Here is a 26465-nt window from a genome sequence, read left to right as displayed (position 1 = left end):
TCTTGAACCATCAAGATTGAATTGATGGCAGTATCTGTATCTTGCTGTTAGTGGATAGAAGGATCCCTAAATTAGGAAGCCTATCAAAGTGTGGGTCCTTGCTGCCCGCTGTGAAAGAATTCATGCAGGAGAGGCAGAGGGACAAAGTGAACAGCCACTTTATTGCTAAAAAGAGGAAAAGGAAAGAAAAGTACTCCAGCGGGTAGCCATCAGCCATGATAACCAGTAGAGACCTCCGTTCTGGTTAGAGCCCCATGGATTTTTTTTTTCCTTTTTTTTAAATTGAAGTATAGTCAGTTTACAATGTTGTGTCAGTTTTTGATGTACGTTGATTTTTATGAGAGGCTTCTGCCATCCTGTCCTCCTCCTGGGTGTGATGGAACCATTCACTCCTTGTAAAGGTTTTTCAGTCCTTATATGCACTTTCTGGTTGTTGTCATGGTAATCATCAATTGTCATGGTGCTGGTGGGTGTGTCATTAGCATACTAATATATTACAATATGTGTGTAATCAGGCTTAAGGCCTACGGAAGTCAAATGCTCCACAATCTCGGGCTTCATTGGTTCTAACTGGTTCTTATTTCTTCTTTTTGCAATTGCCTCCTAATACTTAGGTAAGGGTAATTGGTTTCTATTACGAGAGAGGGGCAGGGGTATGATCCTGGGGCAACCGACTTGGTAATAAAAAGGAAAGTTACTTTTAATAAACATGCCTACAATCTGATGGACCTAGCATCCCCCCCCCCCAAAAAAAAATCTCCAAAGATTCTGTTCAGCCATGAAAGTTTTAAAGGAAACTGAAGGAATAATCTCAGTTAATTGGTGAGATAGGTAGTCAGAGTCATTGCCATCCCCCAGTGCCTGCAGGTTTGTCCTAATCAACTGCTTGAGCCTGCTCTTCTATGACTTAGGGAGGCCTGGGAGACTTCAGCTTTTTTCTGTAAACAAGAGGCAGGGGTTGGGGGTGGGGGCCCACAGGGTCCTGCTCAGTATCATTGCCAGTCTGAATATGTAATTTAGGGTATGTGATTTATGGTAAAGATAATCTTTGTCTGCTTAATTATATTTTCACTTAGGCAAAAATTCTGCAGCACAAGTGTCATCAGACCTCAGTGAGAGATTGTTGAATATAATAGCACAGGAGAAAAATCAGCGCTGTAGTAGTAGATAACTACAGAATAAAAGGAAATTTTAAAGAAATAGTTTAAGGGCTCCTTAAAAGCAGAGCCTAAAGACAATAAGTAGATCTTTGTGTTGTTGTTGTTTTAATGTGAGACAGATAGTAATCATTACCTTTATGCTTGGTTCAGCCCTGAGAAGAGCTTCAAGCTGTATTTTGGAAATGCAACATTAAAATCATGCTGAGAGCTTTTCCTTTAAAAGCAGACAACAGCTTTTATAGATGTGAGGGATGTCATCTAGCTGCACTCCGGCCTGTGTGACTCCAAAAAGCTTTGTATGATTTTCAGATAGGAGGAATGATCTTACTGACATTTTCTCCCAACCTAGAAATAGGCTTATTTTAATTAGGAAACTAGAGGGCATGAAGCCTCATTTTTTCCCTAAGTTATTGTACCATCTAATTGCTATTCAAATTTTTGAAATAAGACATCATTTTCTAAACATTGGTAGATTTTATTCTATTCAATTTTATGCATTATACCAAACAACATACATAATTAGTAAGAAATATTAGAAAATTTTCAGTTCACAACATTGACTCTCCAAGAAATTGCAGTTCTTAATTAAAAAAAAAGAAATTGTTTTTAAATAAAGAATTTTAAGAATGGAAGGAATCTAGATGACACATTGAACATGAATGAACACTGACAGTTCAACTGGCACAGCCAGGAAGTTTGGTAATTAGGACGGTGTTCTACCTATGAAAAGAACAAAGCAAGCTGGGGGTATAATCACAGTAATGATAACTAACACTTATTGAACACTTACACATATTAATTCACTTAAGAGTTTTTAGATTGTATTTTATAAAGTTAATTAAGGTTACATTTCACTGGTAAGAATTCTCCACGGTATTGGTAATATTAATTATCTAAGTGAAATAAAGCAGCTTACAGGTAATAGGTGTCAATCTGTTGCTATCAGGAGGCTCTTTTTAAAAACTAGTTTGTCATCAGGTTCTAACATCTTTCATGTTAATCTATAGAAGGAGTTATTTTCATTAATGTGATTGCTTCACTTTCAAATACAACCATAATTTTGAGCACTTAGTACTGAGAATCTGTTCTTGTACTTTCAGTTAATTCATCAGATGTTTATGAAGCCCCTACATTATGCTAAGTCTGGGAGACTCTTGGGCTATTGCATAAAAAATACTTGGATTAGGTGTCATAAAATGTTGTTTATATCCCTTTCCCTTATGTATGACCTAAAAGAGCATTTTAGATATTTAGCAAATAATTCCAAAGCATAACTTAACGTGTTCCCATAGTAGTGAAGTAAGTGATGAAGATCAATTATTCAGTTGAGTTTGATATATTAAGTAGGAATATGTAAAAATTTATGATTAAGTTACAAATGAACAAAAAGGAATTTAATCAAAGTGCTCTAGTTTGTTGAAATATGTTTAACTGAATATCAATAACATCATTAATATTATTTAGATATCATTGTTTCCAAATAAATGATCATCATTGAATTTTACCTTATTTCTGAGCTTAATCATCCTTAATGTATTTTATTTCTACCATAGTCAAAATGCTGTTCATAAATAAATTACCAATAGAAATAATATTTAAGAATGTAGGAAGGAAGATGGTCTATATCAGCTGTTTTCCGGCTAGGATATAGTAACCCTGAGGCTACGATAGATTTTCCATGGAGTTGTGGGACAAAGATAGTTTTACAGAAATAAATCCATTTAAAATGGTTCTCTTTCATGATTATCCTTCTGCTTTACAAAAAAGGACATCGCTTTAGGGATATGAAAGCCTCTGGAGCACCACAGACACTAATTTGAAATGTTATGTAGGTGTTGAGAAAGTTAACACAGGATAAGAAATCATTTTTGGCAATCAGGAAGTATTCAATTCCTTGCCTTAAAAAATTTATAAAAGAACTAAACCAAATGTCAAATAATAGGTCACTAAAAAATGTTTTTGATAAGAGATTGTATTAGGGTCCTCCAGAGAAACAGAACCAATAGGAGATATACATATATATAATATAAAGTTTACGTGTGTGTGTGTTTGTGTGTGTATAAAATATATATACATATATAAAGTTTAGGCACATCCCAGAAAAATAGTCTTTCCACATTTTTTTTCAGAAACTGGGTACACTGTCACGCTAAGTTTAGGAAGCCAAAAATCATTATGGAGAAAGGAATGTCTCTTTCTTAAGGAAAGAATTCCAGAGTATCTGAATAGGTTTATTCTTCTTGGCACCATGATTCCTAACTGTAGCAGTCTTGAGTCTGAAATCTGCAAGACAGGATGGCAGGCTGAAAATTCAGGCAGCATTTGTACGCTGCAGTCTTGAGGCAGAATTGCTTCTTCAAAAAACCTCAGTCTTTGCTCTTAAAGCCTTCAGCTGATTGGATGAGGTCCATCATATTAAGATCAACTGATTATAAAGGTCAGTCATCTTCACAGGTGCTTCCATAGCAACATCTAGACTTACGCTTGACACTTCTGATCAAATAACTGGGCATCATAGCCTAGATAAATTGATACATAAAATTGCCCATCACAAAGATCATATATGATTTTTTCGTGTATGTCTCAAGAATTCAAAGAACTGAATGACACTGTTATAAAAAAAAACTTCCGTTTCAATCTACTTATTTAAATAGACATAGTCTTTTCGCCTGCAAATATGAAAATTAGGGAGAACTGATACTCAACCCTGTCTCATTCTAACAATAAATTACATTTATCCATGTCTACATAGGGTTATCTGGAAAAAATTTCCATCCATCTCCCTAAAAAATTGCATTTCCTTAATAATTGTGTGTCAAAATTTATAATACATATTTGTGTTGTTTAGTTCAGCTGTGTAGCAATAATTGTTATAAAAGCTCACATCAAAGAATCTTCAATAGTTAGACCCTTATGGACGCAAATCTTTAGAAATTATTTCCAAATGGGTACACATAATTTTATTACAGAGTAATCTGATAATTGATAAAAGATTTTAAGCATAAAAATATATTAAGTTATGATAAAATTCTATGGGAGGAATAGAATGGAAATACAAGTTCAAAGCAAACTAAGAGTGGAACTTCGGGTTTGAAGGTTTATTCATCATTTGTTTTTTAATGGATTATGGTTAGCAACACATTGCTATGGTTTTTAGGTTATATTGAGTGCTTTTTGAAGAGTTTTATTTTAAAAGATCAATATTTACATTATGCTGGAAATGATACCCTTTGTTTATAATTATGATGAGAAATTTTAAATGTACATTTAGATGGGCAAGAGGATATGTATTTTTCAAAATTGTTTTAGCAGATTTAAAATTTAGCAGATTTATTTAAGAAAAAATTTTTGAAGACTAGTCTCATATGAGTTGAGAACACAAAAGACATTTCTGTCTAAAAATAACTCTGTATTAAACCAAAGACATTCTTCAAGTTCTCAACTCTACAGAATATATTGCTGAAATAGGACTGAACCTTAGTGATCATCTAATTCCATTCCATTATTACAAATGAGGAAATTGGGCCCAAAAAGGGGAGTAAGGGTGTCTCTCCACCTACTCCAATATCTTTGACTACATCCTGACATAGAGATGTCTTGACAAGGTGATTTGGCACATCATCTTGCTATCCAGACAAGAACGTAAGAGGCAAATATACAGCCTCATAATGTTAAATGTATGAAAAATATGGACATCATAATGGTATATCATTAAGAAATTTTATTTTCTTAGCACTTTCAGGATCATCATTTTTTTCTAAGGATAAATTTAGACTTTGTCCCAGGACTTTCAGAGTTTAACAGACCTTAACATGAACCTATTTGACAGTCTGATTCTGACACATGAACTCCTGAAAAGTATAAAATAACTTCTAACAATTCTCCTCCTGAGATCCCAGATGCCTGAGAGCCATTGCATTAGTGTGAAACGGGAACCTACGTTATCTTAGGTAAAGTGTTTAATATTAGAATTAATAACCTTTTATTAAGCAAGAAAAGTAGAGAAAATAGACAAAATAGTATCATATTCACTTGTGGCAATTTATATCAGAGTAATACTACTGTAGGTGGTATCTTCTTTTCCCTTTTTTTCCCCCTAAATTTTCTATAATGTGATTATATTACTTTTACAATGGAAGACTGTTTTCAGGAATGTTCAGAGACTATACACTGCTCCAGTTTCACATTTTTGGAGGTTAGACAAAAGATCAATATTGGTGGAGGGGAGGAGAAATATTAGAGCTTTAAATAGAGGTTTACTGAGGGATATAAGATATGATAAGAAATAAGTGAGTATTAAATGCATTTATGTCTTCACATTTTTTGTTTAATATTATTATTTCATGTAATCCATTGAAGAAGAAATGAAATCTAATGCTTTTGGGTTGTATCCCATGAGCTTTAGCCCCAGAGTATTATCTGTCAAGGAGGCACAGTCCAAACTTGCAAATTCCATTCTGTAGTTGAACCTCTGTAAAGACGGTAAAGGGGGTCCATTCTAAACACTCCAACCCACAGCACAGTTATCAGGTCTTGCTACCCTCTCTCCTCTCCAGGCCTCTCAGATTCCACACCCACTAGAGCCTTTCATTTGCCAAAACCAAGGAAAGGTAAAGCAAGACAAAACAAAAAAGAAAAAGAAAAAAATATTTTCTCTTCAAGCCCTGGTCTAGAACTTTTCTTTCTCTATTCTTACTCTATCCCTACTCTTTTATGCAGGGATTCAAACCCTTTTATTGGGTCCTCCTGCCTGTCTCCTTCACACTGTACTGATGAATACAGGTGGAGTGGAAAAGCATTAGTGGGGTGGGAGTTACAGGATTCTTGAATAGCTTTACTTCACTTGAAATTATCCAAGTTTAACTTTAGAAAAGGAAAAAAAAATTATTCACAAAACCTTCACAAATGCATTTTACTCATGTTTTTGCAACAAAAACCAGAATTTGCAGTGAACATACCCCTCCTAAAAAAAATAAATGGCACTAATCAAAAAAAAAAACCTCACAATCACTGAATCTCTATGAAATATGTACTTTGGGGGAAGTTTGTGTTGACGTGCACATGCGGTGTGTCCAGTTCGCTAACTACAGGTATATAGATGCAGTACGTGCAGAAGCCTATGGAAATGACAGTATGGCAGTACTTGGAGGGATCCAGCAGCGCCAGCCGTTCGATCTTCCACGTCTTTGCTTAGCAAATGTCTCTTTTGGCTTCTACAACTGGGATACCTCCGCTCAGTGGTAAATCACTTTTATTTCATAAAATGGCTTCTTAGAGTAACTTTGGTCTCCCCATGACAACCTACTTGATCATACCCGTGTCTTGACGGCAACAGCACCCACAGTGTAGTCCAGCACCCACTGCCTCCTGCCACAGGTTCTCAGCCTCCTGGATCACACCATTGCCTGGCACAGATGCACAAGAGCAAATAGAAAACCATTCTTGCGTTGATTTAAAAAAAATGAAAATAATGAATAAATTCTTAAATACTTAAAAAAAATTCTGTTATCTAGATATTTACCTCCCAGATAAATGACCTATGTAGATACATTCCATAATTTACTTTTTTAAAGGAAAGAATAGTTGCTATAAAAGACGAGGTAGCTCGAGAGAGAGATACACAGGCAGGACATAGGTAGATTGGCTCCTTGACCAAAATATAGTTCCTCACTCTGCCTGAACTGTGTGCTTCAATTAGCCAGATTACGTAAAACGCCACTACTGGAGATACTTTTGGGTTAACAGGTATTTTCCTTTAAAGTACAATCTAGAGTCTTACATTTAAATCAGATTTTTTGCCCAGGAAGAGAGGAGAAAATGCCTTCCAGCACTGAATATCACCTTCAGATCCTCTCTAGGGTCTGCCTTCTGTCCTATGTAGCTTTATTCAGTTATTCACCTATGCAACACTTACTAATAGTTCTATGTTTATACACTACAAGAAGAGTTAAGTGGATTTTTTGGACTGGTGTTCATTTATAGCTCCACTTTGTGTGTAAATGTGCACCAGGTACCCTCAAATACAAACTCAACTTGTTCAGATAACTGCATATGAGAAAAAAAACTTAAAATCTTTACAGAGAACATGTAGAAACAGAAAAAAAGTATTATAAACAGCTAAATAGAATGCATAAATTTGATTGTCCTGTTTATACAGTAGTGTGAATTAGTTAAATCTGATTGTTTCCTCTTAATTCTTAGCTGATACCACTGCCAGGAAAGGGAGTTCTTCTTTTTCTTTTTCTTTGTAACACCGGAAAGTTTAATTTATTAGACTGTAGGATGCCTTTGACAGCAAGTAACAGAAACCCTGATTCAAATTACCTTTAACAACATGGTTGGTTCTTTTTTTAAATTTCTGTTATGTATTTATTTTACAATATCATTTTTAAATTGAAGTATATAATTGATGTACAATATTATATGTTTACATGTATACAATATAGTAATTCACAATTTTTAGAGGTTATACTCCATTTACAGTTATTATAAAATATTGGCTCTATTCCCCATGTTGTACAATACATCCTCGTAGCTTATTTTATCCCTGATAGTTCGTACCTCTTAATCCTAGGAAAGGGAGTTTTTCTTTGGGATTTAGATTAAGCAAAAGAAGAACAGTATTTTGCAGTGTGGATTACTCTGAGGGGATCTGCTAAGCCAAGATACAGAGATATATAGAAACGATCTTGGGGCAGTATAAATGTTAAAGTTCTGCTGAAGACCCAGTGGAACTCAAAACAAGTTTTTGGACAAATAGGCTATATATATTTAACTCAGGTGTTAAATGTTAAGAAATGATGTGGTCTCCCTCTTTTTTAATTATTAGGGAGTATTCTACAGAAAAATGGAAAGGACATTTAAGGGGAGGGAGAATTGCTAGCTAGCTAGTTTAAGGAAGAGGTGCAACAGAGTGGTGTGCAAAAGGACAGGTTTAGCATGTCCTACCTGATGCATTAACCCAGACAGGGCAGAAGGAGCAGACAGGGGTGAGAGGATTCTTATGATGTTATATTTCTTAAAGTAATTCAGGGCTAGTATTAAGGCCTTAAAGGATCCTGTTCTCAAAGAGAATGAGTAACTGAGTCATAAAATGACTTAACAAAATACATTTCACACCCTAAACTGGCCTTCTATTTTAGAGAAGTTGTATATCCCTCAGTTTGTCTCAATTTATAGAAAGAGGAACACACTGAATTAGATTATTAACAAGACACCCAATACAGTGCCCCTCCATTATATAAAACCATAAAAAATTCTTTCTGGGGAAAGTAACCCCATCCATCGACATTTCAGTTGTTGTATGTTGTGCCAGATTAGATTGCAAAAATTACATAATCTCTCTGAGGGCTGCAGTCCTTTCATCCTCTTAGCTGGCATGAAAACAGCTAAGCTCTGTCAAACAGCACTGGAACCAATGTGTAAGTATGTTCTGTCACTGCATTTATACCACAAATCCTTGGCTTTTAAAAGATGAACTTGTTATTCTTCCTCCAAATAATGTTCTGTCATGATCCAAGACTGGGGGAAGTAGGTTCTGATTTCAGGAGTTTTTAATCCCCTGGAAGGAGAATTCTTTAACAGGCTCAGAATTGTAGAGTTCAATAGGTCTTAGAGGTTTTCTGGTCTAAGCCCCTCATTTTACCAGTGAAGACCAGAAAATTGTCTGTCCAAGATCACAAGCCTAATTAATGGAAGAGAGACCAGATCCTAGTCTTTTGAGTCTCAGGTTTACATACTTGTATACTAAAATGAAAATAATTAAACCCAGCTGGAGGTGTTATGGTTCTCAAACCTGGCTGTGTAGTAGAATCACCAGAGGAATTATTTTTAAAAGTAAAAGTCCCAGATTCCACCCTAGACAATTCAGATTCAGTCAGAATCTCTGGATAGGGAGACCTGGCATATATGTGTGTATGTGTATGTGTGTGTGCACGGTGTGTGTGTTGTGTGTAGTGTGAATGTGTATATATATATTTCCCAGGCAAATATGAGGTGAAACCAAGCTAATCATCTTTGGCTCGAATGACCATATATCCCTGTTTCCCCAGCATGTTCTTGATGTTCATCTATTGTCCCAGGCCTAATTAACAGAGGCCCTTTTCACTCTCAGAAGTGTCCCAGTATGTATGATAAGCTACACTTATCTTTAATCCATCTGATTTGTAAGCACTGAACTAACATCTTTAATGGCAAAGGTAGAATACCCCCTGAAAGTGTTATAAAGCCAAAGCTAGGAATCATGGTCTCCCGAAAGAGCAAACCTGTTCGGCTGCTCTGGAATTCTCCTCTTAGGAAAGAGACACTTTTAGCTCCATGATTTTTGGCTTGCTAAGCTTAAGGTGACAGTGTAGCTAAGTTATGAAAGAATTTGGGAAGACTATTTTTCTGGGATCTACCTAATCTTAATATCATAAGAGCTCCCTATTTCCTTCATCAAGAAATATCAATTAATTAATGTTGATCATATGAGGAGTAAGGAATCCTGACACAAAACCAAGGTATAAAGGAAGATGTTAAGGCCTATGACATATCCAAAAAACTCATTTATACAGTTCAAGGGATTACTAAGTTCTTGCATTTTTAAAACAATGTCCATTTCTGTTTGTTGTTGTTGCTTAATTTAGTCTAGGCATTATCATTTGTAACTAACAGAAACCAAATTCAACTAGCTTAAGATTTTTAAAAAAGGAAGGAAATTTTTGACTGTGTAACTGGGAAGGGAAAGAGTGGCCCCAGCATCCAGCATAAACATATCCAGGACCAGGTCATCAGGATCCTTTCTTTCAGGTATCAGTTCTTCTTCCACCTGAGTGTGGGCCTCATTTTCTCCAGTTGTTGGCAGACTCCATCCACATGACAAGGAGGGTAGTTGCCAGTGGTATAAGATTTATATCCTTCCAGCAAAGGGACCACAAAAAGGCAAGAAACAATTTTCTATCCTTGTCCCAACAGAAATATCTGAGGAATCTAATCAGTCAGCTGATGTTATTAAGTCAGCTCTGAACCAATTTATATGGCCAGGGGAATGGGTGCGCCTGTTGGAAAAGACTGAGTCTCATTCCTATCCACCAATATTGGGGGAAAGGGCCCATTGTATGAAGTTGGGAGGAGCACATAGGAAAACTTACTGTATGGCGAAAAACAATAATTAGCATGTATCCATGCCACTATCCTCATCAACCCTCAAAAAGCCAATGCTTCAATAGATTAGTAAAGAAACTCTCACAACAACTTTGGAGGAAGACTTGCTTATTTTAAAATTGAAAGTAAGAGGGAGTATGCTGGGTGGAAAGTGTAAGTTTATTCTCCTAAATGCATTATTCTAAATTCAAGATGTTTTGAGGATGGTGTTTCTTTACATAAGCACCTGCACTTCTGCTGGGAAGTTACTATTAGAAATGTAGTTACAAACTAAAGAAAGTGACTGAAATCTCTCTTTTGTTCTAATAGGACCTTGAGTACTGATGGAGGAGCTTAAAATTACATAGGAATTCTAGAAAAGAATAAAACCCAGTCCCAAGATGTTCTAACCCTTTCCAGACCCCTAGAAACAAAAACTTTGCAATCAACACTTTAATGCTTTATATTCAAGTACCCAATTTGTGGATCAGTGAAATGGAGCCTGAAGAAAACAGGTCAATGGAAAAGAGGCATGAGGTTATGTAGTTAATTCTCTTTCTGATCAATTTTAGAATGTTTTCTTAGTCCTTTGTCTCCAAGTTGGGATTACATTCAAATATGAAATGAATAAATATTGATTGAACACAGATGGTGAGCATTTTAATATTGCAAGTCCAAGAGAATGAAGTACAATCCCATGAGCTCCTCTGCAGTGTAATCTCTATTTATTATCAGATATTTTAATGTATTCAATTCCACCCAAGGAGTGCACTTCCAGCACTTTGTAAATATGAAATAGTAGGTGTGAGTCCATAATTAATTTACAGAGAAGAAAATTGGAACATGAAGAAGTTGGGCTTTTTCTAGGAATTCCAGCAAATTGTTATGGAGGTTAGAAACTGGACACGGAAAGAGGATATGCACTAGTTAGTATAATCACAATGGTCAGAGAAAGAAATGTTTTTCCAAACTCACTCACTACTACTGACTCATCCCCATACTTCAGGGAGCAAATTGTGATTCTTCATACCAAATTATCTCCAAGTTTGAGATGTTAGTGTAAAATGCACATAATTAGGTATCACTCCATCCTAGCTGACTTAGAATCTCTGCTGAAAGGAACTGCCCAGGAACATTTACTTTATTGAGCACCCTTACTTAATTCTTAAACAAGCTAATCTTCAATAACTATTGCTTTACTGTTCATTAATTACTAGTGTAATATTCACTAGCTCCAATAGATCATTGTTTTTCACTTTACATTTGAATCTTAATAAAGAATAACACATGATCAGCCTTGTCTTAAGTTCCTTAAGGAACTTAGAAAAGCTTTCCTTAAGTAGAGTTTAACTTAAGACTAGCCTATCTTAGGAACACAGACACAACTTCCCCTATTACTCCTTCTACAAACATTCACTGAATAGTTTTCGTATAACAGCCCCTACTTTCTGTATTGTGGGTAAAACAATGAACAAAAATAGGGGGAAAGTGCTACTTCCATAGACTACATTATAGATGAAAGAGAGGCATGTAATATTACTAAAAAATGAAAATATAGAGTAGGTTAGATAGTAATACTAAGGAAAGAGCTAAAACAGACTACAGCAATAGGTAGTATATCAGGTGAGAGGGAAACAGTATTTGAAATTTGGGCAACAGCTGACTCCACAAGAGCAATGATGGAAGCTTAAAGACTAAAATATCTTTAACATACTGAGAGAAAAATAACTCCAGTGTAGAATTTTATATACAGCAATATCATTCTTCAAACACAGAGTGAAAAAGTACATTTTTAGGTAATAAAAAACAGAGAATATTCAAAGTTAATTCATGATTAACTTCTAGTAACAGTGGAGGAAAGAGGAGTGCCATGAACCTGCAACATTTAACAAGTACAAAACATGGGGGGGGAGGGGGAATTTAGGTTCACTAAGAAATATCTAAAAAACATAAATAAACTCAAGAAAACTGGAAGCACTGGAAGCACTAAGAATTTTGAACTTAACAGCATGAAAACAACAGATCCAAATTTAGAAACTAAACTTCCCAGACCCCTTACTGATAGTTCAACTATTCATGTGTTATGTGATCCCAGGAGATACCACTGAGAAGCAGATAAAAAGCACAGAGAAATCTGTTCTTGAAATCAGAGTGATGCAGAGCTGAATATGTAAATTTAATATTTTTCTTAAAGGAATATATTCCAAATTTTGGGAAGATCAGGTAGCAAAAAGCCTAAAGGTTAGAATGCAGATCCCAAAGCAAACAAACTAGCAGTAAACTGCTTGAATCCTCAGAGTCCTCCCTTGCTTTTTGCCTTGTACTTATGTCTTTGCTCTCCTTTTTAACCTGCTCCTCTGTGAGTTTCTCGTCTGTCTAAAAAATTGTGAGTGAGTCAAGCATTTAGGCATATATGGAGCCCTCACCACAGAGAGGATTATGTTCAAAGAATTAAAAGAAAATATGGTATTTATGTATAAACAGTCAATCTCAAGAAATATTTTAAAATAATATTTTAAATAATTCTTAAGCTGAGGAGTACAAATATTAAAGTTATAAAAATCTCTGAATGAACACTACAGCAAACTAGAGATGGCAGAAAAACAAGAACTTAAAGACCACAATTGAAATTACCCAAATTGAAAAATAGAAACAAAAAAAAAAGACTAAAGAAAAGTGAATAGAACTACAGAGACCTGTGGGACAATAAAAAGCAGTCTAATATGTGAGTAACTGGAATTGCAGGAGAAGAGAGAGAGAAAGGGACAGAAAAAAATTGAAGAAGTAATGGCTAAAAAAAATTTTTAATTTGATGAAAAACTTCAATTTACATAACTAAGAAACTCAATAACTCAAAAAAAGCACAAAGAAATCCGCTCCTAGACATATCGTAGTCAAATTGCTTAAAGTCAAAGAGTAAATCTTAAACTCAACCATAGAAAAATTATTCTCTACATAGAATAAAAATAATCTTATTAAGAGCTGACTTCTCAGAAACTAGGAAAGCCAAAAGACATGGGGATGATCTATCAAAGGAAGAAAAAATTCTATTAACCAACAATTTTAAGTTCAGTGAAACTTTTCCTTTAAAATTGCAGGTTAAAAAAATCATACAAAAATCTCAATCTTTCCAAAATAATTAAAACTATGATAAAACTCAATCACAATTTTTAAAAAGTCTTTGCAAAGTAAGAATAGAAGCTGATGTTTTTACAGAAAACATTTATACATAATGATGAAATAATGTAAGCTTTCCTTTTCTTGGAGCAGTTTTAGGTTCACAGCAAAACTGAGAGAAATATTCTTCTTCCCCTGCCCCCTTCTAGAAACAAGGGAAAATTTCTCTGATACTTACTTTGAAAATCTGTTTGAGCTCTTGGAGGTAAAACTAAAAAAGCATAGGGCTCTTCTATTACTGGGGCCCCCTGGTTTTTAACTCTCAGATTTGTCCACACCAGGCCTTCAGCAATTCATTAATTATAGTTCAGATTTTCCTACCGCAACACAACAGTTCCTGCAGAGAATTCTGTTCCAGTATATTGTGATTGTCTGTGTCCTTCTGTCTGTCTCTTCAATTTGGAGGGTAGTCACCTGCCCCTGTGACCTCACTTTTCTTATATATTTAAGCTTTTTTAATTGGCTTTTTATTTGTTAGGATAGAGTGGTGACTTCTAGACTCCTTACCTGAAGAATTGAAAGTATATTTTCCTTTTGAGATTGAGAACAAGACAATGATATCCACTGTCACTGCATCTATCCAACGTTATATTGATTGGACCTAACCAATTGAAAAAGGAAAGGGGAATAAATAAAAGGGATAAAATTGATAAATTAGACTACATTAAAATGAAGAATTTCTATTAATTCAAAACACCATTTAAGAGTAAAAATGAAAATCATATAATGACAGAAAATATATCATTCTAACCAAGGGCTTATATCCAGAATACATAAAAACTTCTCCAAACCACTAAGAAAGAGAGATGACCACCACAGGAAAACAGACAAGAGACTTGAACAGAAAATTCAATAAAGACACTCTCCAGTCGTTAATAAACAAAAAAAATCTCAACCTCATTAGTAATCAGGGAATCGCAAATTGAAGACACAGAGTTCTCACTATGTACTTACCAGAATAACCAAAATAAAAACAATGAAAATTCTTACCCTCTGCCAATAGGAATATAAATTGGTTAACAATTTGGAAAATCATTTGGCATTGGCTACCAAGTTGAACATATCCTGTTACTCAGCAATTCCCTCTTGGGTATGTCTCCTCACCTGCTGCAGGAGACATGTGTCAAATGTTCATAGTAACAATATTCATAATAGCCAGGTACTGAAAACAACTCATGTCCACGAAAAGTAAATGAGTAAATAAGTTGTAATATATTTATTCACTTTATTACCAGAAAGCAATTAAAATGAAGAACTGTAGAAACAATTAGGATTAGATGAATTAAAATTCCAAAGACAGAGGAACCCTTCTCAGGTGAGATGTTGATCATGGCCACTGGCTATTTTCTTCTCCAAAGGTGTTTACCATATCCTGGTAGAAAGTGAGAACAAAGCATGATTCCGGCAAAGAGACTACCAGCAAAACTGCAAACGAGAAACGAGAAAGGTTTTGGTAGTTTTGAGGGCCTCTGGCAACAGATTACAAACTACAAGAGCCCAATTTTTAACACCGGATATTTTTTTACAATGTATCCAACTTGAACATGTTTTTGTATTTTCACACTTTGTTTTTTGCTTTGCTGGGTTCACTGTGCTGGTGCTATTATTTTGTTTAGGAGTTTATGAATATGTGTTTTTGAGTGAGATCGTCCTATAATTTTCTTTCATTATAATATCCTAGTCTGGATTTAGCTTCAGAGTTTACTAGCCTCATAAAATGAGTTGAATAGTGTTCACTCTTTTACTGTTCTCTGGAACACTTTTAAAGTATTGCAATTCACTCCTCCATGAAAACTAGATAGAACTCACTGGTGAAAGTTTAGGTGTATAGTATTTTCTTTGTGAGAATATTTTTAAACTACTGCTTTAATATTTTAACAGTCATGTGCATACTAAGCTTTCTTATACTTGATTGAGTTTTGCCAAATTATGTTTTCTTGGAAATTGTTCATTTTGTCTGACTTTTTATTCAGTGGCATAGATTTATTCACAAAAAAACTCTTACTATATTTTAAGTATCTATCATGCCTCCAGTGACATGCTTTTTCTTTGATTTGTTTTTTATTATGGACATTTTCAAACATAACACAAAAACAGAGGGATTAGTACAAATCAAAATAGTCATCTTAAAACTGGTTCTGTTTTTTACTTTGATTTTTGTGTGTTTTTTTTGCTTTGGAGATACCTCTTGGAGACAGCGTATCTTAGACCCTTTTTTTAAAATCCAACCTGACAAAATCTGTCTTCTAATGGGGAGGCTAGCCTCTTTTCCCCCTTCCTTCTTTTGTAAGTTTTTTTAATTCCATTTTTTTCTTTATATAGTTTCAAAAATTACGTATACTACTTATGCTCATTTAAATTGTTAACATTAAGATTTCAACATGCAAATGTATTTTAACATCTATATCATTCAATATTTTAAACTTCCTCCCAAACACAAACATTTTACCTTTAATTCCAATCAACTCCCCCTCATTTTACATGGTAATTTTGCTAAATATTTTGTTCTACCTTAATTTAACTACCCAAATCAAATACTAGTATTTATACCATCAAATTATTTTTTCCAGATTTACCTACATATTTCCCAAGTTCCTTGCTCACCAGTCCTTCTTGCTTTTCAGAATTCCTTCTGGGACAATTTACTTTCTTCTTCAAGAACATTATATGTATCAGCTTTAGTGACAAATGATTCATATACTTGTACATACATATGGCAGTCCCCCCAAAAAAATCTGGGATAATTTCATCTTGAGCTCTTTGTCTAATTACATCTGCAAAGACCCAACTTCCAAGTAAGATCACATTCTGAGGTTCCAGGTAGATATGAATTTGGGGGGGGGGACATTATTCAACCCTCTACACATATCATGTAATTCACACACTTGTACATAATTAAATGTATGATACGGTGGGTTTTCGGATATTCAGAGTTGTACAACCATCACCACAATCAATTTTAGAACATTTTCCTCACTCCTTAAAAGAAACACTATATTCTAAAATACATCGTCTAAGTTTTCCTTTAGTGAGTACCTAGTATACAATTTTTTTCAGCTATATCTGAAATGTCTTTATTTTCATTCTTAAAAATTTAGCATAGGTTTTAATTCTAGATTGATGTTTATCTTCGCTCAACAGCTTAAATAAATTAGTCCACCGTATTCTGGATCTGTTATTATTGTTAAGAAGTCTGCTATTAGTCTAAGTGCCATTTTTTTTGGCAGCATCTGTCCTTCTCTCTGTTTCTAAAATCTTTTTACTTTTAAACTGCTGTCTTTCTACCGTGATTTATCCAAAGTATGTTTGGAATTTGTTGTGATTCTTGACTCTAAATTTGTATAGTTCATCACATTTCAGAAATGATTAGCCATTATCTTTTCACATATTGCCCTTTTCCATTCTTCCTGCTCTGCCCTTCAGGAGATTTACATTGAAGGGAAAATTAACTTCCAGTTAGCTCAGCAGATCACTGTGTTTGGTCCATCTTACACTGGAAGAACTCTCTGGGACAACACTGTGCCAAACACTCAGCCAACTACAGATACATGCCTTTAGTCACAGGAGAAGCTGTGGAGAAACGTCAGTTCCTCAGTGTAGATCCATTCCATGCCACTGAGGGAAAACTCAAAACCCATGCCTTACTGAGAATGGTGGGTACATTAAGCCATCATTTCCTATTGATGACTATGTTGTTATCTCATAAATAAAGAGAATTATGTTACTTATAAAAGGAACTAGAAATAATTGCTTAGCCTATAGATAAATACTAGACTTTGGCAACTGATCTCTATTATTTCCCTAAATATTCCAAGTAAAGGTGCTACAGAGACCTCCTCAAACTGCTATTTTCAAAGCAAACACACAATATTAATTGAGCAATTATTGCAGCCAATATCCCAGTAATTATATAATTCCAGCTAATTACTGCCAGTTAATTATGGTTTTTGACAATATTTCTCTTTCAGTGAGCAAATCTCAGACTCAGAATAAGACACTATCTTACTCATTATCCCAGAAATGAATTCCTAAAGTAGAGGATTAAAATAAACTACTACAAATCCAACTGTCTAAATAGAAGTTATTTCTTTGTCATAAAACTTACTCAGGATATTTGGAAACTATAATTTGAAAAACAGAAATCAAGTGTGTCCTAAGGCAATGATCCATTTATCAGAACCTTTTTACATACATACTTTAATTTGCTCCCCTCTACACAATAAAAGATATTTACATATGTTTGGCAGAAGTTATTGCTGTATTAATGGTTTTTCTCCTGTGTTTTTCCTTCTCCCCTTCCAAGAAGGTAAACGGGCTCTTTCTAACATCCTTCCCTCAGCCTGGTGGCCGCTGCCAGGCCTGCCCACAGAAAGTCCCTGAACAGACTTAAATGGGAAACTCAGATAAGGAAACTCCATGTGCTGGCAAAGCAACAGTACCAAGGCCTGGAACCCAGATTTCTCATCTGGTTTACGTGGTTCCTCAAGAGGCTGAAGTATTGCCTTTGATGGTAACATGTTATTTCTGGGGGCTGATGTGGCTGGAAGAATAGAAGGCAGCACACCTACTTCCAACCTGGAGAATGTTTTGCTTTTCAGGGGCTGCTAAGACTCCAGAGATTGGGTGTGCGTCTGTCAGATACAGAGGAGGCGTGAGGAGCTGCACCTGTGTCACTGTCTGTGTGTTTATGCTCTGCTTTTACTCTGCTTCAGGAGTAAACCAAGTCCAAGTTACAGTTCTTAACCTGTCCTCTCACCCGAACCAGACTCTGTGGGAATATTTGTAGGGCCGGAAGCAAAAGTGACTGCTCGAAGGGAATCTTTTGTGAAGGTCTGTACTCATCAGATATATTACGCTAGTTCTCCTGGAGGCCCTTTGTGTGTGTGTTGGGGGTGGGACATGGATTTGGGAGGAAGGGCAGTTTGGAAGGAGAGTTCTAGAACATCTACATCCTGGTCCCTGGCAAAGCCCCAGGGTGAGTGGCAAGCCCAAAGGGGAGTTCTGTTAAACAGATGGCAACGAAGAGTAGGATTGCTGAGTTTCAAGTGTCCATGGGTGCTTAGGTTATGAGAATATCAGTAGCAACCACAATAGACTAGAGATTCAAGACCCTGCCTTTGTTTTCTACGTACCACATAAGCCTCTGAATTCCTATGTGATCTAGACACGGGGCCGAGTCACAAACAGGACTGGTACTGCATTTCTCAGCCACTTTTCAGGATGGAGAAACCAGGCTAGGGTTTAGGTTGATTGAAAGGCAGTAAAGTAATGCACTGTTCTTACAGATTTGACCATGTGGCTTAAGATTAATATATACTATATATGGTATATATTTATAATTTATCTTTCAAACTGACAAAATTCCAAAAATATGATCTATCACTTCCTTATAAAACATACACACACCCAAAGGCATATACACACACAGGCACCCGTGTCCCTTATTCTGTTTCTCTTCGTGTTTATGTTACTTTCATACATTTCTCATTTTCCTTAGTATCAGATTTAGTATGGTCTTCACCCCTGTGACTGTGGTCTCCTGTCTACTTTTTCCTTTTTCTTCAGAATAGACTCTGTGCAGATGCAGTGTATCCACTCTGTCCACATCTCCACCTCCTCATCCACCGAGAACCACTGGAAACTGGTTCCACTGTCTTTATCTTTGGCTGAAGTGCACTAAGAGTTGCTGTATCTCCTCTTCTGCATGATTTTCTTTTCTTTTGAAATGATACATTTTTTCTTTCCCACTTTAAAACTTTAAATATCTAAACTGTGGATTGAAAATACGTAGATTTCTTCTACAAGAAGCTGCAAGGTGAAATAGGAATATAAGTATATTGTAATAACAAATAAGGAACAAGATATTTTCAGCACAAGAGAGATAGGAAAATGTTTCTCCCCAGAAGGAAAGTAGTCAGAAGAGGAAGAGGCATTGAATGTGTGAGAAAGAAATGGATAATTAAAGAGCTGATTCCTAAGACAGGAGGTTGTGGCATCAAGGGTACCTTGAAAAAGAGGGGACATTTAAAAACTAGAAAAAAGAAGAGACAGTTACTAAATACAGAGACTTGAACAAATGTAAAACTCCAGGTGTAAACTTGAAGGAAGTTAATGGAGTTCACATCACTTGCCTCACTCTTCTCAGTAGGGTGGGAGATACTGTCACTGGCTGAGAAAAAGATTAGCGCTTAGAGAGTGGAAAAGGTTTGAAATCGCTCTGGGAAATTACAAAGAAATAACAATAACAACAATACAAATAAAAATAATAATAATGGCATTGTTATGTAGTCATTGCAGTCCTCTCTCTCACCCCTCTAACCTCAGCTTCTGTCAGATTCTAGCACTTCCTCCAGCTGTGTTCCTGCTTCTACGGTCTGTGTTCTGTCTGTCATAGGCCTGTTGGCCTCATTTGGGTTGGTCTTTCTATCCATTAGTTCTTCTATACTTCTTTCCCTCTTCCTTTCTCTATTCACAAATCCACGTTCATACTGCTGCCTTTTGTCTGGAAGAGCTCCCTTCTTATTTTCTTGCTACATCTCACACTCAGTTCCACCTTTGCTTTCCCCCACACCCCTTCCAAAATCTACAACTGACCTGTATTAATTCCTGAAGTGAAATCTACTGTCTTCCCCCTTCCTTTCAAGCCTCAGGTAGCTTCTTTCTATTCATTTGGTAGCTGTTCCCATCACGGTTGTTCCATTTGACCTTCCACTTTACATTCCGAAAGCTAGGCCCAGTCTTCCTACCACCTCCTTTCTTCTCAGGTTAATCATGAGCAGTTACATAACTCATCATCTTTTCTGAGGTTACCACAGTCTCATCTCTTAAAGAAGACACTGGAATACACATTTCCTCCATCACAAAAGCTCCATTCTTGACAACTAGGTAACTCCTTGAGCCACAGTAAAAGAGCACTTAACCTTAAGCCTTTTCCATCTAAAACAATATCTATCTTCTTCTGCCCTTGCCACAGTTATTTTATTCCATCTGGGCTCCCACTTTTCCTGAGACTAGTGATTTCCTTAAACAGGCCCTAGCAGCTCCTATATTCAGCCTTTCCCTCCCTAAGATAAAGAACCGTCTCCACACTTGGTTGACTGAGTGAATTGCCTCATAAATCCTCTAGCATACTGTAATTTCCACAGCCCTGAAAGCAAAGTGGGAAATATAAATCCAGACTGCAGTCTGTCTGTGACTCCTGCCCGTGCTCTGACAGACCTCTTCCTCAGCTGAGTCTGCAGCAGATTAAAGACAGCTTCACATTCTCTGATACTCCTCTCGTCGGAAGACTGGACCTCTGTCCCTATCCCTTGAGCGTGGGTAGGTTCTACGACTGCTTAGACAAACAGCCTATGGCAGGAGTGATGCTCTGTTCATCTCTGGGCCCAGGCCTTAAGAGACTGAAAGCTTCTACTTCTTCTTTCTTAGAAGATTCACTCTTGGTACCTAGTGTCTTAGGAGACACTAGGTAAAAGAGTGGAAAGGCCTGAAGCCACACTGAGAAGGACCCGACTGAGTGCAGCCTTCCAGCCCTACCTGTTAAGCCCCAGGTACGTTAGTAAAGCCCATAGGCCAGACCAGGCGCTGTCTGCGTGATACTGAGTAACCTTAGTCTGCACCATGTGGAGCCAAAGCTTGCCTAAATTCTCAAAGTCATGTCATATATAAAATTAGTGTTGTTTAAAGCCATAGAATTTTAGAGTGCCTTGTTATGCAGTGATAGATAAGGAAATAAAGTCCGCATGGGCACTCCCAAACACCACTTATGCACAAATAGATGAAGCTTGTTTGTTCCTCAGTGATCTTAGAATACATACTGTTATCCCAATTTTACAAAAAGAAAAAATAACAATAACACTATTGGAGCCACTATAATATGAGGTTAAGAATGTGAGTGTTGCAATCAGGTTATCTGGTATCAAAACCCATCTTTGTCACTTACCTGTTGTGTAAACTTCTGAAGCTGAATTGAGCTTCAGATAGTGTCCTAATGAGCTTGTTACATTAAATTACAGATCATTAAAAGTAGAAAGGATCTTGGGATCTAGTCCAGTGACTTTCAACCATGGCCCTGGGAGCCCTTCAAGGGGAGGAGTGGAGGGAAATAGATAGAGCACGGCCCAACCCGCGCTCCCTTGATGAAAGCTACCACTCCTTTATGTGTGTTTTATATTAGGCTTTCAGATAGAATTTCCTTTTTAAAAAACTGGCTGCTAAAACAAAATAAAGTACTCAAATACACATGTATATTCTAACTAATCCCAAAACACCCAAATTCAAAGATGAAGGGAATGTCATGGAAAGTGACTTCTGCCTAGAACCCTCCTTCCTGCCCTCTTCACAACCTGCTGCTCATCATTCACTTCTCAGACCAGGCCTTACTTCCTTCAGAAAGATTGCTTCCACCTCGGAAGTCCACATCCATGACCGTTCCTGTGTCTTTCCCAGCTTCTTTGTAAAAGTGCTTGCTGCTACTTTCCATGAACTCCAAGATGCACATTTTAAAATATCTTTATATTTCTGAAATGAGGAGGTATCACATAGTTGATAACATCTTACAATTGTTGCCAGCCAGATGGTAGTCATGACACAGTTGTGTAAAAACTTTCTGCTGGGAGCTTCTAGTATAATCAAAAAAACATTAAAGTAACTGAGATTCATTGAACTTCAAGTTCTTTGTAATATAGTTGCATGTTTGGTTGGCTCCTCTACTGAATTGGAAGCTACAAAGATACAACCATGTCTTTCTTTCTTATTTACTATAAGGCTCCAATCCTTAACTACATTCTCAGTGAATATTTGTGGAATTGTCCAAGTAGATTTTATCTCTTGTTCTAAGAATGAAGACATTGATCAAAGGTTTAAATAGAAACAGGAACAACAATTTAATCTTTTTACAATTTAGGCTTGCACTTCCAGTGGGTCAAAATCTTTTTATAGATTGAATATAATTACTTTAAGTCTAGTTTAGTATTTGACAGAGAAAAATGCAGTTTCGTCCAGAGAAACTGGTATCTTCAAATACTGCTAGTGGTTTTGTAAATTGGTGCCAACTTTCAGAAAACAATTTTGCAAATTTTATTAATAAAGACCTTTTGGATTGCAAGTATTAAAAGCTGATCAACTTAATCAAAAAGAAAGATTGAAGGGATTATTGTTGAAGGGATAACTGAACTTCTGAAGGGCTATTCTGTGTGGAATACAGGGCTGAGGATGCACACCAGAGTCACTTGGAGCCAGATGCTGAGCACAACACTGCTCACAAGGATTGGTAGAGGAGGAAGAGCCTCCTGTGATTCTCAAAAAAGAATCTTCTCTAACAAATATGAGAGAAAGAATGATAAAATTAGAAAATTACCATTTTATAACCCACAATTTATAAATTCATTCAAGAAGGGTCATCAATTGTCCTTAAAACCATTGCTTATAATCCTGTTGGAGAATACTATATTCATAAATCTCTTACCACTCCCACAAATTTGTTACTAACTACAGAAAGAAGAATATGTATTTACAGTGGAGACATCTGGCAGACATCACCTTAAGCAGGTCATCAAACTTAGCTTCACCAATAACAGGACACTTGATATTTGCCTCTGAATATGATCAAATAAGAAGTGTAAAACCTGACCTATGTAGTATTCTTGTATTCTTTAAGTGAAGTATAGTCAGTTTACAATGTTGTGTCAATTTCTGGTGTGCAGCATAATGTTTCAGTCATACATATATATTTTTTTCATACTTTTTCATTATAGGTTACTACAAGATATTGAATATAGTTCCCTGTGCTATACAGAAGAAACTTGTTGTTTATCTATTTTATATATAATAGTTAGTATCTGCAAATCTCGAACTCCCAATTTATCCCTTCCCACCCTCTTCCCCTCTGGTAGCCATAAGTTTGTTTTCTATGTTTGTGAGTTTCTGTTTTGTAAATAAGTTCACTTTTTTTTTTTTTTTTTTTTTAGATTCCACATATGAGTGATATTTGCTATTTTTCTTTCTCTTGCTGACTTACTTCACTTGGAATGACAGTCTCCATGTCCATCCATGTTGCTGCAAATGACATTATTTTATTTTTTATGGCTGAGTGATATTCCATTGTATAAATATATATATATATTTACAAAATTTTTATTTTACTTTTGTAGTGGAAGAAATTTAAGTAGAAATGAAAATTTTAAATGCATATTCCTTTTTTTACTTTAAAATTTCACCAGTCACACCAATATAAAGTATTTCAGTAGTTTTACATAATCCCTCCCTGAAAATACATTAACATTTGAAAATATTTGTCTTTTCATCACTCTTTTCTTCTAAATTACTTTATTCATCATCATCTGCTTTTTGCTTTGGAAAAGTATTTGGAAAATAAATCCAGCTGGCGCTGAACCAGTCACTCTTACTTCAATAAAAACAAACAACCAAATAATTCATGTTAAATATTCCTCTCAAATTACAGTATTTATTTTGGAATGATGGGTGTGTTTATTGTAGATTCAGTGTCTGAGCCATTTTATAAAATACGTTTTTTAATTCCCTCATCAAGCAATAACTAACCAAGTTATTTTGTACAAATCTACCTGCTGAGAACAGTTAGAAAAGATAAATTAAATATAAAATATATTTTTGAGACATCAAATAACTAATGAGACAGAGAGAAATTGAAAGGCTAAGATCCGTGATTGGAAGAAAGCCCAGAGAGGTGAATCTAGTATTTGAGGCTGCTTTTTCTTTACAGGAGACTGATAATTTTTAAAGTGCCAATTAACCAAGAAGAGGTAATAATTCTAACTTGTATGCACCTTGGAAAGGCCTCCAAATATATAAAGCCATTAAACAACAAAAGTTTTGAGAAAATTCAGTTGATTAAAATTGGTCAAATACTAATACTTTCTACATTTTGTTACTTAACCATAACCTAATGAAAAAATCTCATTTAAACTATAAAAAAGGTCAACTTCAAGATTTTGCAGGTTAAATTCATAATTATATTGCAATCCATTCCCATTACCCAAATGACTTGAAAGAAAAAAAATCCACAATTTGTCAAAATCTTTAAATGACTGAAAAAATTTTATTTGCTCAATTATGACACTGTTCAAAGAAAATCTACTTTCTTCCTTCTTAATGTTAAGAACAGACATATGTTTGTAACCCATGATGCTTAGAATGAGGCCATCTTCATGAATTGAAAGAAAGTATATCTTGAGTCTTCGACTTGATATCTTTTAATCTTGGCTGAACGTCTTCAGATAATGGCATATGCTAATTTGCCTATGAGCTTTATGCTTATAGGGATTACGTTCATAAGTGAGGATAGTAGAGATATATGTCACCTATTAATGATAATAATAATACTTATTCATCTGTTTTAGTGTGCCAGTGCACCCTGTGCCATACATCCCAAACTCAGTGCCTTTCCGTGATGTCATATGGTCTCCTTAGTGCCATACAGAATGTGGCAAGGGTTGGGATTGGTTTCAGAGGACCCAGATGGGGAACTGTGACAAATTAGAGGGGACATGACAGAGTTTTGAGTAGACAGGTAGAAGAATCTAGGGAGTTTCAACTAATGCAGAGCAGTCAGGAAGCAGACACCTGAATGGAGTCTGGAGTTCAGGCCATGGATGAGCAAGAATAGAAGTGCTAAGCCAGGAGGGCAATTTCTGATTCGAATCCACAGACTGTTTTGTTCCCACTCTGTATAAGTGGCCATGAGCCCACTGGCTTTCACCATCTTAAGAAGCCCTGACAGCATAAGATTAATGACGACTATTTTATCCCCCAATTATAAAATACCTAGGGAACTAAAGAATTTGGAATTGGAATATTTCAAATTTGAAATCTAATTTAGTTTTAATCCCTTTTTGTTCCCTTACTTGTTAAAACTCCTTTGTATATATCTAAATTTTAGTATCTAAATAACCTACGTGATATTGGCTCTAAAATAGTTAAACTCCTGACCTTCTGACATCCAGGAAGGATGTTTAACAGACTTAGACAGGAATTACCATGGCATTATTGTTCTTGCCCAATGGGGTATCTTTTTCAGTTCAAACAAACTGCAAATTATTTTCCCACCACAAAATAACATTGCAACATGCAGGTAGAATACAGAGGCAGTAGAGAGTATTTTAAAAGTCCAAAAGTCACATTCTACCACATGAAAAGGAAAGCCATTTCCCAGAAAATAATCAGAATTAGCAGAAGGCATTTAGTAGAAAGCCCTGGATAGAAGCCACTTCCTTTAAAGATAGTTAAAGTGTTTCCATACTTAAAGTAACTCAGAACAATAATAATTTTTTTAAACCCTCCATAATTGGTAATTCAGGCACAGACTCAAGAATATCACTTTCATTGCACAGATAGGCACAAGACAGGGGGCATGTGTCAGAACAACACAGAGAACCCAAAAGAAAACAAGATCAGAGATAAATGTATTACTTCACTTGGCTAAAGTTTTAGCAATGGCTTAAAAAGGAAGCTATGAATATAAATTTCAAGATTAATTAATTATTCATGCTTAATTAACTCTACAGAACAATTTATGTAGTTCTCCTTCCAAAATATAGGCTTAGCCATTTTGAATTAATTTCTCTTTTTGCTGCTAAAACTTTTCAAGTTAAGAATATTCCAGCCATTAGGGTTATTAGGACTAAATGGGCGTACTTCTTTATTTTGATCAAGACACTATTACCCCAAGAGGCAAACAAGGTAAGCAAGCAAGGACCTGATCATACACATTGGGCCGTTGTGGTAATGAAGAGAACAGCAACACATTTCAGGTTGTTCAGGTATGTGTGCAAGGCTCTCCCATTGCTCACCAGACACTAGACCTATAGCAACTAACCTGATTCACATCTCCCCCAAAGGCTGACCCTGCAGCTTTGAATATATTTCTTGACCTGCTTAAGGATTGCTGCTGTTCTTGTTGTTGAACACTCCTTTGAGCCCATATTCACCTCCAGCTACATTCCTATGACTCTTCTCCTTTATGCAAAA

The sequence above is a fragment of the Camelus ferus genome, chromosome 1, assembly GCF_009834535.1.
Source record: "Camelus ferus isolate YT-003-E chromosome 1, BCGSAC_Cfer_1.0, whole genome shotgun sequence".
NCBI classification, from domain to species: domain Eukaryota; kingdom Metazoa; phylum Chordata; class Mammalia; order Artiodactyla; family Camelidae; genus Camelus; species Camelus ferus.
This window is presented reverse-complemented; position numbering follows the sequence as displayed.